At 42.0% G+C, this 15259-nt stretch overlaps 1 long non-coding RNA gene across 1 annotated transcript; it reads right to left on the reverse strand.

Moving 5' to 3' along the window:
- Positions 1-2564: 2564 nt before the first annotated feature.
- LOC115305549 lies at positions 2565-5626 on the reverse strand. The gene is made up of 3 exons (XR_003914841.1): positions 5579-5626; positions 3913-3971; positions 2565-2744 (listed from the first exon to the last, which is right to left on the reverse strand). It is a non-coding gene; the product is annotated as an uncharacterized LOC115305549 (long non-coding RNA).
- Between the last annotated feature and the right edge of the window lie 9633 nt (positions 5627-15259).

Raw genomic sequence — 15259 nt, forward strand, 5'->3', positions numbered from 1 at the left:
ATTTATATTTATTATCCACTCAGGTGTCGACTCATTGGCTCATTCATTTCAATTTGGGCAGTTTATTTTCTTGCAATGTTGTACTTCTACTTTGAATATTTTGCACTCATATCTTCTTTAGATACGTGTTTTGAAAATATGTTACACTTGCAAGGGGCTTGCCTTTCCATTCTTTGAACACTGTCCTCACTGAGTGGGTATTTTAAAATGTAATAAAGTCCACATATCAATTTTTTTCTTTCATGGATATGCTTTATGTGTTTTTTGTAAAAACTGTGCTTCATTCACATATTTAGTTTTTTTTTTTTGGTGGCAAAGTACACATAACATAAAACGTTAAGTGTTCCATTCAGTGGCATTAAGAGTGCATTTGTAATGTTGTACAATCTTTACCACCACACACCTCCAGAACTTGTTCAACACCCCAGAGTGAAACTCAATACCCATAAAAATAACATCTGAATACCCACGCATCCCAACTTGCCAAAACGACAATTCTACTTTCTGTTTCTATGAATTTGCCTGTTCTAAATATCTCAGCTAGACGGAATCGTACATTTGTCCTTTTTTGACTAACTTATTACACTTAGCATAATATTTTCAAGGTTCATCCAGAATTTCATTCCTTTCTAAGGCTGAATAATATTCCATTGTATGTATGTATCATATCTAGTAGGTATAATAAATGCATGTATTATAGAAAATGTAAAAATACTTGATATTAGAAAAATCTGAAAATACTGCTTTTCTGTTTTGAGGAAATTTGTCTCTTAAATAATTATATTTCACCAGGAGCTCAATACCACTCTGAGAAGGAGGGCTTAACCCCTACTCTGACTCACTGAATCTCTCTTATGTGGAATATAGAAACCTGAATGTACTTCCCCCCAAAAAAGGCTATTGTGGCATAAATTTTTTTTTTAATTTTTTAATGTTTTATTTATTTTTGATACAGACAGACAGAGCATGAGAGGGGGAGGGGCAGAGAGAGAAGGAGACACAGAACCAGAAGCAGGTTCCAGGCTCTGAGCTAGCTGTCAGCACAGAGCCCGACGCGGGGCTCGAACCCACGAACGTGAGATCTGACCTGAGCTGAAGTCGGAGGCTTAACCGACTGAGCCACCCAGGCGCCCCATATTGTGGCATAAATTTAAGATAGCAAGAAGAAAACCTTAAGTGGTTCAGAAGTTTAGTTAAGAGAAGCAACCAGAAATTCAGATGATTACCTGACACTGGAAGGACTCGCTTGATATGAAAACAGAGCCCTAAATCTCACAAGATTAGATGATCTTGTAAGAATTTCAAACCTTCCTGCTCTATAATTGGCAATCCCATAAGAATAGCCTCCCTTAAACACACTGATAATATGCTTCACAGCTTAATATTCAGCAGCCTATATTTTGGCTAAATGAGCTTCAGAAAGAAAAGGAAACTTGTGGTTTAGTTCCATCTACTTTGGAGCCTCTGATTAAATAATCTGCTTCTGCTGTGCTCTGTCATCTTATCATTTGCAAAATGGAGGCAGCTCAAAAAACACAGTCACAGAAACGATGTACAGTTTTATGCACAGTTGTCTTCATTTGTTTAGAGTACCAGTAACATTTAAACTATTACTCAAAGAGTACACATGCTATTTTGAATCATCTAGGCCAAAACTCTGTCAAAATAAAGAAAAGGAAAGGGGTTCAAAATAACTATGATTTTCCAAAGGGGACACAATTATTTTATGGTAGATGTGGGATAAGAACGCTGATATCATCGATCCCACTCTATTATTCTTCTATTGAGTTTTGAAAATACAGAGAAATAGAACTCCTGTATTATATGTAACTGGTGCAGGACTTGGCAAGATTGGAATTTAAGCAGTGCATATTAAGAAGAATCTGGAAAATTCTTTTTTTGTTGTTTTTTCAAAAAAATTGTTAACAGTTACTGATTTTTGAGAGATACAGAGCACAAGTGGGGGAGGGCAGAGATAGAGGGAGACACAGAAGCTTAATCAGGGCTTCTGAGTTGTCACCCAGTTATGAGCTGTCAGAACAGAGCTGATGCAGGGCTTGAACCCATGGACCATGAGATTTTGACCTGACCTAAAGTCGGACACTTAACCCACTGAGTCACCCAGATGCCTGAATCTGGAAAATTCTTAAAACTAAGTCAGGTACATACTAGATACATAGAAAGCAGTGGTACCTCAAGATGATTCTACAGGAAAAGCAAAAGGAGTAGTTGAAGGTATGTACAGGCTGCAGTTGCAAAAAGGACAGGTGAATTCCTGTTTCCTGGCACTTTGGAGATTCCACCCCAAGATACAGTATTAAAACAAACATCTGAACTAGGACATATTTAATTCTCATGTTCATGGAAGCCAACAAAATATCCCAGGTGTCATTTAGGTTGTCATTTAGTTTTTATCTTGAGTTTTCATTTCTAAGTCTTTCCAAACACAAAACAGAGGTTGGAGAAAGGTATACAGAGGAGATGGCAGAGATAAATAAGCCCATTTCACTTACCAAGAAAATTAAGATCCAAACAAATTCTTCACAGCTGAAAATGTCCAAACAATTTTCGTTTTATGTCAAGGCTCTGGGAAAATCATGCTGAAGGACTCATAATTACACAAATGTCCCTTATCTGTTTCAATACATATCACTATATATTATGGGACTTCTGAGTAGCAGAGAAACATCTCCTGGCTGAACATCTCCATGTCCGTAATGCAGATAAGATGGTCTCCAACCAACCTGAGGATGTTAGAGCCCACTTTTTCCATTACTCATATTAATAGAGGACAAAACTTGATATGCTTTTGCTTGTACAACCTACGTCAATTCTTCATTAAAATGGATGGCCCATAAATAAGTCTGTAGTGTAGACATCATTGGATGCTTAATTCATTTTTGTGGGTTTTATTAATGTCATTGGTTTCTAGGGAGGATCTACTCAAAAACTCTGAGTCTAGTTTGACATTTACAATGAAATTATCATGTAATCTCATGAGCAAAGTGAGCTTATCATCATAAAGGAAGGATATTAATACTTTCTATCCCTACTTTGAGGGACCTTATAAAGTATCAAAGTAACAGGGGTATATAAGAATGCACATATTTTCATTGATAGTCGTACATGCTTGAAAATAACTCTACTATGAAAATCTTGATGATATGTAACTCAAAACTAGTTCCCAGTTCTCCCATTAAAACTACATAAATTAACAAACACCTATGTATTTCGTTAGTTACCAGAGACTTACAAATACTGCTTCTTGCAGTACCTTGTCCCTCCCAACCATCTGCCTTCCTCTTCGCATCATTCCTCGATTCGGAAACCCTGGAGATTTGTTCATTAACTTATGCATAATTAATTCATTCAGTCAAAAAAACCTTTCTTTTCAGTAAAGAAAACCTTCCTTAGTAGGTTTTATAGGTATGCTATAGTAGAGAAGATCACAGATGAATATCCCCTCTATCTAGTGGAGCGGGAGGCAAAAATAAACAAATGAGCAAATATTTAAACTTCAGTATAAACATATAAACAAAAGCTAAATAAATGGATAAAAAACTAGTATATCAGGTAAGTTCTAGAGAGAACTAGAAAACAGGAAAGGGAAGAGGTTGCCATGCAAAATTAAGTGATCAATGAAGGCTTTATAGGGAACATGACATGAAAGAAAAAGCAGGAGGTGAACATGCACATAACTGAGGAATGAATGTGACAAGCACAGGCAACAGGCAGTGTACCTGGAGTAATCAGGGAACCGAGAGGATGTCAGGGTGTGGACGACAGAGTGAGCAAAGTGGAGAGGAGAAGAAAATGAACTCAGAAAGGAAATGGAGGCCCAGATTGCCAGGGCTGTGAAGGCATTTTAAGGACTTTGGTTTTTGCCTTGGGTGAGCAACTAAAGAGACTTACGTGATATGGTGTGACCTAAATTTTCACAGAATCTCTCTGGATGCCATGTTGATTGGAGACTGGAGAGGAGTAAAGACAAGATCAGGAAGACCAATAATTAATTAATTAAAGAAGTGAATTCCTCAAGGATATATCTCCTACTCAGTGAAGATGTCGAGCAAGCGTTAGCAAATAAGGGTCCACAGATCAAATTGGGTTCTCAGCCTGTTTTCGTATGATCCATGACATAATAATAGTTCTTACATTCTGAAAGGTTGTTGAAGAAGGAGAAGAAGCTACAGAACCTATACTTGGCCCACAAAGCCTAAAATATTTAAAATCTGAAAAATGTGTTCCACCATCTAATAACTGGCTGGTAGTAGGGCCTCAACAAAACTGGAAGGAAGGATCCATGAGTAAATTGGTTTCTGAAAATATTACACAGTGATAGGTGTCAAGGAACATTTGTGTCTTTACCCCTAACCTTCAAAACCAACAATGTCATTTCCACTGAGCTCCTGAAAATAGTCTGGTTTTCAAAACAATAAACCAGGAGGTATTTTCTCACATTAGCGATATCATTAAACAGCTTTCAGGGGAAGTTGGAAGTAGCAACAATTAAAGAGTAACATTAAAATAGCAACAAATAAAATAATAACCAAAAAATTCCTAGACAACTTTAAAAATCATTATCTCAGTTAGTCTTCAAATCAACTCCATGAGGTGGGTATTAGTTTCCCATTAGTAATGACCCCATCCCAAATCCTTAGTGATATCTCAAGAAAAGTTGAATGTGAACGCTGAGCTTGGGTTTTATTATTTGGGAATGTTGGGTGCTAAAATCAACAGGTATTTTAATTTCAAGCCAGTCTAGAAAAACACATTTACTTTCTGTTCCTCCTGAAACCATATTTAATAAAAGTGTAGACATCTCAAAATTAATACTAATCAAAGCCAAGAGAATGTGGAAGTCATCAACCACAGAAAGATTTTGATACAGTTCTAGAAGGCAAAAAGTGAAAGGCAGGACTGATGAATAGAATGATCAAGAAAGGACTGTCCAAAGAAGGGGCTGCACAAGGCCAGTCTGCTCCTGCTGAGCCTTGTTTATAGTAAAGAGAAGAGAGAATAGGGGTTGAAAACAAGGAGGCAAAAGTTATTTTAGGGAAAAAGGTTCATTTAATGAGTTCCATGGGTCACTCAGTCTTTCCTCTATATTAACTCTGCATGAATTACAACAGATTATTGGTGAGTGAGAAAAGGGAAGGGGCAGGGAGTGTTGAACCACAGGGTGTCAGCTATGGTTCATTGTCCCTACCACCAGCTCCATTCAAGACTACACACCATGGCTTCATTTACTATACCTCGAGATTTGTTGCTTCATAAATTGTCAAATGAGTAGGAATCTTCCTGGCAACTATAACTTGGTATTATCAAAATGTTGTTATTAATGTAATGTAATGTAATTAATTAAACCACTAATAAAAAATATTCTGTCTTAACAAATGCTGTCTCAACATGTTGGCTTCTGCCAAGGCAAATTATTTCGGAATAACCACATGACGTCTAAAATATTTTGCCTGGTAGGACAAGTAAGAGAATGGTCTCTATTTCAAAAAAGCATCCTATCATCTACTCCCATTTGACAAGAGAAGTCAAGAGGTAGACTTTTCTGCGATATCCTTACCCAGATTCCTTGCATTGTCCTGAAGGCCCAACATGCATCATATACTTATTTTTTCCTCCCTGGGAAATAAAAAGATGGAAATGACATAATTGAAATTTAGTGTTTTCAAATATTATCTGACGTCATCATCTTTTTCAGAGTTCTCATAAGAAATCTTTGCCCAAAATTTGTACAAGCTTGCTACTTCTGTTCAAACAAACATCACCAAGAGATTGTTCCTTACTGAACTCCAACGATATCAAAGGAATTATGGTTAAATGTCATATCTGGAAATCATTTTTGCTCCTCAAGAGATCAGAAAGGGCTTAAAATACTTCTCCTTTTTTTTTCAAACAGAATTAGGGTCTGACAAAACCCTCAAGTTTGTTGGGGATGGAAGTCCAAATTTGCTCTAAGATACTATAAAAGCTCTAATAAAAAGAGCACTATAACTAATTTTGTAATATATGAATTATGCCCAGTGCTATTTTAAATATGAAAAAATAACAGTAGCTTTCGTTCACGAGCATAATTTGTTCCAGAAACATGCTTATAGTCCAAAGCACTTGTATATCAAAGCCAATTTCCCTATAATAAACAACGGAAACTAAGATGATTTGTTCCACTGTCGTAACCCGCGCTCAGGGTCGCGTTCCTTCACTGAGCCCCGCGTTGAGGCGCCAATTGTCGTAACCCACTGGCCTGGGCCACTCGTCCCTGGCGTTTGGCGTTTGGCGGTAAGGTACTGTTTCGTAGGCCCCGACCCGCAGGGCTGAGAATCGTCGCGGGTCCTTCTCCTGAGGGAGGGAGAGGAAAAGGGAAAAGGGGGCAGGAGAGGGAGACACAGAGAGTAAAGACAGAACTCACGATCAGGCAAAAAAGAGAGCTTTATTCAGAAAACTGTCTTTTATATAGGTTTCAAGGTGGGAAAACAAAGCAGCTGATCAAGGTCAGTTACCAGGTAAACAGAGTCAAATGAATATCAAAAGAAACACCCAGATTTGCCTCAGCAATGCTGGGAAGGGGGGAGTTAGCACTGAATAATCCAAAATACGGGTTTTGATCTTTTGTGCACCTTGGTCACTCCTCGTCTTGCCCAGCATGACAGACGCCAAAGTTATTTTGACCAGGAAATGGCAGTCTCCAGCCTCTAGATGCAAATCTTGTTTACTGGTTCACTCCCCGGAGAGTGATAATCCTTGCCTGAGGCAGCCAGAAAACTTGGCGGCCCCGACATTCCACAACCCAAAAATATTCATATAACAATATTACAATGCTGTAATATAATACAAAATAATAAAGAAAATACAAAATACAAAGAAAAAGAAACAAATTAACCTGTACTTACCTTTGAAAACCTTCGTGGCTTATGTGAATGAGACAAGAGAGAAGAGGGTTATTGTGTAGGATGAGTTTCATTATCACTAACGGATGTTGATTACACTACACTATTAATAGCTTTTGTCATACACTATATTTAGTGTAACTGGCAATAAAGCAGCAGAGGAAAGGGTCTATATCTACAGGCAGCCTGACCTCGAATGAAGCAAAGCATTCCTAAGCTTACTCTTGTGTGGAAAAGCAAAGGACTGCCCATAGGTGCTTTGAAGTGACAAGAAATGCACCAGTGCCAGTTGTGGGCACCTTCCAATGTCCTGAAAGATCACTGATTTCTGCCAAACACCATGCCCTGAGACAGAGCATCGGAGCATGGGAGATGATCACCCACAATTCCACAGAGAAACAGAGAGAGAGACTGACACAGAGAGAGAGAGAGAGAGAACCATTTGGTTCAATTATTATGTGATGTTTGGCATCATGTACTCCTTGTATTGCAAAACATCACTTGTTTATCAAGTTAAAATTGACCAGAAATGTCCACTCATCTTGCAGAACACTTGCAGAACAAGTTACTCAATCCAAGATTTTACTGTATGTGTATATATGTATATATAATATAATACATATATTACATATGAAATTTTTAAATATATATTTACTGATCTATAGGATTCTTGGTTCTGAAACTGATGCTTGTCATGTCCCTGATATGCAACATCAGTCCCATGAGAGAGAAAACACTTCAATGGAGTAAGCCACAGAAACAAGATTCAAACTAGGTAAAGCGACATGTAGGCCAAGGTTTTTCAAACTTTCTCATGCTGAAGCTTCCAACACCTAGACAATAATTCATGTTTCTCTTGCCAGAAACCCAAGCATATCTCTTTCCTCTTGGTCATAAGAATGTCTAGAATTCTATTTCAGTGCCAACAATGTGAGGTGAAGAATGAACCTGGCTGGCATGTTCATAATGACCAAATTGTGTTGACCTTTCTTTAATCCAATACATTGCTCCACTATTAACTTACAATAAATGACATATTTGCTTTCTAGACATTAGTGAGATGCCTTACTAGATATATTCTTAGAAGGCCAGAGAAACTGGCTTCTATTCCATATGGAATAATCCACTGGTGACTTTCTTCCAGGTAGACCACAACATATCTAGAATATAATCTTTCTATATTTACTTATAGTCTCTACACATAATCTTACGTATTTGGATTCTTCGGAGTAGACCAAAGAGAAAATCTGGGCTGCAAGGCTCAGTTACAAATGTGGGATGATACTGTGCTTACAACTGGTGGTCCATGACCTGCATCTTCTGCGACCAGACGCCACTGTGGTCCCTGATTAATTTATGAATTGAGCTTTTGTTCAATGAAGACCTCGTCCTGGGCAGTGCCTGTGCTCGCTGTAAATATGGCACTGTGCTAAGTACCCTGAGAACTACGAAAGAGAAAAAAGAGAAATGGTAACGCATGATGCATCTATGGTAAGGAGGCACCACAGTCCAGAGTAAGACCTCGGGGAGTCACTATGCTGGGTTTGAATCCCAGCTAAGACTCCACCATCTGTGTGACCTGGGGGGCAATCTAAATTGTAAATGTTGTTTTGCCAAATTCCTCAAAAGGAAGAAAGCAAGAACCTACATGCCGGGAAGGGAGGTCTTGGGGTGCAGCCTCCACTCAGGTCAGGGTTTTGCAGCTGCGTGGAAACTGCCGCTGTCTGGAGGATGATGCCGAAACCCCTAGGAAGACGCCTGGCTGGCTCTCAGCCTCACAGGGAAGCAGAGAGGGTCCCGGGAGCAGCGGGCCTCTCCCTAGCAGCGTTGGGAGCCCTCAGCACTTGTCTTTCTTGGGAGAAAGGCTGACGACACTCACCCAGGGGCTGTGGGGACCGACAACCACTGCACTCCCTTTCAGTCCCCACGCAGCGGCCTTGCTGGTTGTACACACCGGCCCACGGGTGCACCTGCCACAGCAGCAGGAAGTCTATACAACACCCCGGCGGCCGGAAGTCCCAGGTGTGAGGGGCTAATGGGCGGGGCTCTGGGGCCTCCCCCTTTGCCCTTTGCAGTGGTCGCTTGCCACACTGCGCATGCGCGCTCTTCTCTGTGACGGGTGCCAGGGGATACATCACAAGGGCCAGGCTGGGCCACTCAGGCTCAGTGCGTGTTTGACCTCGAGAGGAGTCAGCAGCTCAGGAGACTCTCTCTGGCTTTATACACCAACCTCGCGATCATTTGGCACAAAACCAGTTCAAACCGGGCAACCTACTTGGTAAGTTGTGTTTCCCACTCAGCCGCCACCACCTGCCTGGCCATAATCAGCCCCTGGTCCACACTGCCCTTGATGCCCATCCACCACCTGTCCGGAAATTCACTCCCTCGAGTTCTCTATCTGAGAGGGTAGAGACTGGGGGTCTGGTCCCATCCAGGTACTGCCCACTTTTGTGCCCAAATGGGACCAAGAAGGTCCAAGAAGATTCCAGAGAAAAGATGGAGGATCTTGTAGAGACCAAAGGAGAGGATGGTGGGAACAGGGCCCCCCATAGCTGCAGATATATTACATTAAGATCTAGTCCCCCCCAGAGACCCGTGAGCTACTCAGCTCCCGGCAGTGCAGGCCTGCACCTTTGGACAGCCAACCTAATCCTCTGGAAGACAGTTTGAGGAAGAACACCAACAAGTCTCTGATTAACTCCTCTCCTGAAGGCCATGTAGTCACCTCCTCACATGGCTCTGCCAGAGATGTCATGACTGATACAGATGCTGCCGTGCTCTCTGACCCAGCCCCATGCTGCCCTTTACTACAGGAGACATCAACAAAGAAAGTGTTAGGTGAAAACCATCAGTCTTCTGAGAGCACATCAGACCTATCCAGGAAGGAGATAGGGGGTGGTCAGCCTTCAGGCAGGACATCAACAAAGGAAGTATCCAGTGAAAATCATCAGCCTGTCGGGGACGCACACCTATCAATGAAAGAAACAGGCTAGTGAGCCTTCAGGCAACTCATCTGGGAGCTCTTTCCTCCCTGTATCTGCCAGCAGGAGGCTCTGCAAACAGAAAAGATCCATGCCATCTTCTCTGCCGCTGCCACCACAACAGCCACAATTGTGGGACCGGGGTGAGTTGCCCCCACCCCCAAGTTCCCTTGCATAACTACTGACAAAAACCTGGATACCTTGAAGACTACCAAATGCCGAAGGAAGATCTTGGAGGAGAGAAGACAGATCAGAGCAGACTGCTCAGTCAGCCTGCCCCTGCTCTATCTATACTTGTACCAGAGATGGCTAACTGGCTGCCTTTGGGTATTAACACTTTGCAAGTCCCTGTTCCTACAGCTGACTTGGCTGACCCATCTGCCAGGCCCCCAGTCCCATTTCTTCATCTTTAACACCAAACATTGGTCAAGAGATGGCAAACATAGTTTTTAAACCTTCTCTTGCTGTTCCTGCTGGATCCATTCCTCCTCTTAGTTCCCATCCATTCAGGGAATTTCTCTAAAGAATGAAGGCCCTCTTCAGCCAGCCAGTCACAGCTACAACATCTCCTATTTGTGACTTCACCACACTTCCTAACACCTCAAACCCCTACCTACGGCCACCCTCCTGCAAAGCAGAATCCCCAGAGCTTGTGTGTGTAGATCTTCCCCCTCCTGTGCTACCCACCCCTCTTCCAAATCCTTCCACAAATAGTGCTGTTTCAACTGTCCTTCCTATCAGTTATAAGGCAGTTGCTTCTACCCTTGCAACCAATGCATCTACATCTACCTCCAAGCTTACTTCAGATCCTGGTGCCATCAACATGGGAACCACTACCCCTTCAAAGGTTATTTTCATATATTTCCAAGTAGCCCAAAAAGGACTGCCTTCATCTTCCCAGGACCGTCCCAGTTTGACATGGAAGCGCTCTGAAAATGTTCTAGTTTCCACCAGCGCACCTGGGTATCAGAAGGCAGCCCTTCTTGCAAGTGTTGCTATTCCCACTAGCTTGCCCCTTGGGGGTTCTGGTATCACCTCCGCTCCAGTAGGCAGTCCTCCTGCAAACTGCACCTCAGCTTCCGACGAAGCCATGGATACCACATCTTCATCTCAGGCTTCCATCATCTATTCCTCCCCTGTGTTCAGGGACAACCATGTCCCACTTTCCATGGTGCTTCCTGGTTCTTAAAAGACACCACCCAGTAGCAGTACTGGCCCAGGACTCTATCCATTTACCTAAAAGGTCATCCATGACACAGACTCAGTTTCCAACCAGTCAGGCCTAAAAATCACCTCTCAGCCCACAACTGGGCACCATTATGGGCAGCAGCCTAACACTACTTACCTGTTAGGATCACCAGTAACCTCAACACAAGCTATGGGCCCAACTGCTCATGTAGCCAAGTCACCCAGAGACAACACAGTGCAGTCAGGTTTGGCAGGTTCTGCATCTATTACTACTACCAGTATTCAGCCAACCTCTACTGACCCCCCACAAAACCCTGGTGGCTTGCCAGGTCATAGTGCATCTGTTGCAGTTACAAGTGGCAGCACCAACTCCATGCTTGGACCCACCTGTAATTCCATTCACCTTCCAGACAACGGTGGTCCACCTGCCCAGCATACAGACAGCAAACATGGAGGGGACAATGTCATTCCACGTGGTAGGACCTTGTATTCTTGCTTCACCGCAGAATAACAGCCAACCCAATACAAATGCAGCAGCTGTAGCAGACATAGACATTATCATATCTATGATGGCAGGCCTCTATGTGAGCAGCACCCGCTATAAGAACAACAAGAGCTTATGTACCCCCAAGAAAGATGGTGCTCTGGGGAAGAACTCCATTCCTGCCATGACTAACTAAGATACACTTGCGGTCCCTCATCCGCATTGAGTGTATGTGCCTCTCATAACCTTGGGGCTGGTCGTGCTGTGAGGGATAGAACCACAAATAAGGACCAAATCTTCATCTACAAATTGTACATAACCAGAAATGGACTTTGTTGCACCAGAGAGGGGCTCAACCCCTTTAGGTGAAACTTAACCTGATATCTTCATACAGCAAGTGTGTACGTTATGTGCACATGTCTATTTTTATTTCTGTCCACATATGTATTGGAAGGAGAGTGGCACATGAGCCCCGGTTTAGTACTACTCCAGAACAACACCAGATTCCAGAAGTTCCAGTGGTGGAAAATAGAAGAAAGTTACATAAATCATCAACTGTGCCATCCCTGGCATGACTGTGAACTCGGCTGACCCAAGCTCTGGGCCAGTTTTCTCTGGTCTTGGAACTGGCAGGACACCACTGCTGTAGGGGTTTACTTTACCCCAACCTATTTGCCTCGATGGGCTTTTATCATTCCCAGATTGTGTACTTACATACATCTGAGTATAAAACTTTCATATTAATCTGCCTTCACTCATCTGCCTTTTTGATTCAGCAGTAGAGGAAGAATTAACCTGTGTGAATGGTGATGGGTTGAGCCAGACTTAAGTATGCAGAATTTTCCGTGTCACAGTGACTGGGATATTGACGTGGCTACATGTTCTACCTGCCTGCGCTGACTTCTGCCATCTGCATTTTGAATGTAAGGGATGACAGTCCGGGAGGAAGTAAGGTACAAAGGAGGGAGAGATGAGGTGACTCACCCTTGCCTCCTCTTTCTGTGTTTTGCTTTTCTCTCATCCTGCTCTGACCTTACTAGAGGCTAGATAACCCCGATGTGTCAAAGGAAACCACTCAATGATTTTTTTTAAAGAAATGTTTAAATGTTTTCTTGTATGTCTTCATCTTTAATTTAGACTGAGGCCAGTCATTCTTACACATTCCCTTATCACCCAGGGAGGACAGATTTGAGCCTGGAGGAATGAAGGGAGAAGGAGCACGTACCTGCTCTGTCATTGTTGGAAATTTCAGTTTCTTGAATTTATTGTGCTGTTAAATGCAGAAGAGATCCTCTTCAGTAATTGGCTCGGCTCTGATCTAAATGACTAAAATATCAAATCACACAAGTTACAGTTGTACCTCGTTCTGGTTGACCCTAAGCTTATTTTTGCTCGCTCTCCACTAGACTTAAAAAAGGCAAAATTCTTGACTGTGTGGAGCCTACATTCTAGGTGGATGGGAGCAGAAATACAAACATGCAAATTATCTAACAGCCAGTAACTAATGTTACGGAGAATGAAGCAGCATATGAAGCATTGAGATTATAGACAGAATCACAGCGTTCAATTTAAATGGTGGACAGGATAAGCCTCACTAGGAAGGTGGGATTTGAACAGGCCAGAAGGAGGTGAATGAAACATATGTCTAAGGGAAGAGCATTCCGATATTGGGAATCATCACTGTAAAAGCTCAGAGGAAAGGCACCTGATATCCACAGGGAGCAATTATAAACTAATACAGCTGGAATAGAGTCAGCAAAGGGAGGTAAGAGAGGAGGACGGAGAAGACGTGGGTTGAATTCCTTACACCATTTATTGGTTGCACAATGACAAACAGTAGAGCCATCTTTCAAGTGTCTCGGTGAACTCAGTGCTTTTTTCCATGGCCTATTTACCTTGCAAGATTTTGGGAAGGCTAAAATAAAATAAGGTAAGGAAGTAATTCAAATTATTGTTGTTGTTTTGTTCTATAAATAAGGATAGATGCATAGTAGATAGATAGATAGATACATACACACATACATACATACACGGATGGAGATAGGAGATATATACATCTACACTTAATGAGTTCCTTAGGCAATAATGCTTTAGTTGCCTTTACCGGGTAACTCAAATAGGAGATCCCATTTTAACAGGAGCATAAAAGTGCCTACTTTTATGAAGTAAACACGTGGAAAAACATGATAACTGTGCCTAAAAATGTACGGCATTGAGTCCAGGGCAACATTTATGAGATCAGCCCTGTAAAAACAAAGAATAGCAGCACACAGAGGCTGCCAGACCCCTCCAGGCACTCTCTGCCTGACTCATTTATTCTAAGTTGTTTATTACGGTTCCCGAGGATCAAAGCTCCTGTTCTGTGACTAGAGAATCGCTTGCCCTTTGTAGTCAGAACTGCCTCTCAGAAGCAGGGTTAAAATCAGTTTATGTCTAATAGTCTTGCACCCTCTCCCAGCCATGCCTGGTAATATAACGAGAGACAACCCTTAACATTCGTACTTTCTGACTTTTTAAAATTTTTTTATGTTTTATTTTTGAGAGAGAGATAGAAAGAGACAGCCTGAGGAGGGGAGGGGCAGAGAGAGGGAGACACAGAATCTGAAACAGGCTCTAAGCTCTGAGCTGTCAGCACAGAGCCTGACGCGGGGCTTGCAACTCAGAAACCGTGAAATCATGACCTGAGCTGCAGTCAGACGCTGAACCAACTGAGCCACCCAGGCACCCCTCTTCCTGAGTTTTTTAAAGCCTTCAAAGCTAAAAGTAATATCCTGATAAGACGAACATTTAACAAATATGTGGTAGATGTAAAGAAGATTTTGAATTTCATGTTTGTTCAAATATTTATTTTTGAAAAGGAGCATAAGTTCGGAGGGGCAGCGAGACAGGGACACAGAGGATCTGAAGCAGGCCCCGAGCTGACAGCAGAGAGCCTGATAGGGAGCTCGAACTCAAAATGTGAGATCATGACCTGAGCCAAAGTTAAACACTCTACTGACTGAGCCACCCAAGTGTCACTTGAATTTCATGTTTTGATGCACTTACACATAGAAGCAATTCCTATATTTTTAAATTTGTTTTAATGTTTATTTCGGGAGGAGAGGTGCAGAGAGAGAGGAGGACACAGAATCTAAAGAGGGCTCCAGGCCCTGAGCCATCAGCACAGAGCCCGACATGGGTCTCGAACTCACGAACCGTGAGATGGTGACCTTAGCTGAAGTCAGATGCTTAATCTACTGAGCCACCCATGCGCCCCCTAGAAGCAATTTCTCAATAAATAGAAATATTTTATTTGTATGAAAATAATATAGAAGTACGATAGGAACTTGAATCATATTGAAATGTAGCCTTTTCCTCCTGAGTTCCCCTCTCCAGAGACAGTTTTTTGCTACTTTGATGTCACCCCCTTAATTCTAACATCATGCTTCTCTTGCTATATCATGACATATTCATTTTAGACAATATTTTTTAACACTCTCCCATGATGGAGGAAGACAAAACTCCACTCCCCCTGTTTTCCCTCCTTCTTCCTTTCCAATACATCATATTTAATTAATTTGGCTGCTTCTCTCTGTGGTAGCTTCACTGAACTTGCTGTCTTTATTGGTGAGGGAGGTGGTAACAGAGGGCTGAAAGCACTGGTCCTGGAGATGACTGCTTGGATTAGAATCCTTGTTCTTCAACTTTTATTAGCTCTGTATCCC

The sequence above is a fragment of the Suricata suricatta genome, chromosome 10 (genome assembly GCF_006229205.1).
Source record: "Suricata suricatta isolate VVHF042 chromosome 10, meerkat_22Aug2017_6uvM2_HiC, whole genome shotgun sequence".
In the NCBI taxonomy this organism is placed as follows: Eukaryota; Metazoa; Chordata; class Mammalia; order Carnivora; family Herpestidae; genus Suricata; species Suricata suricatta.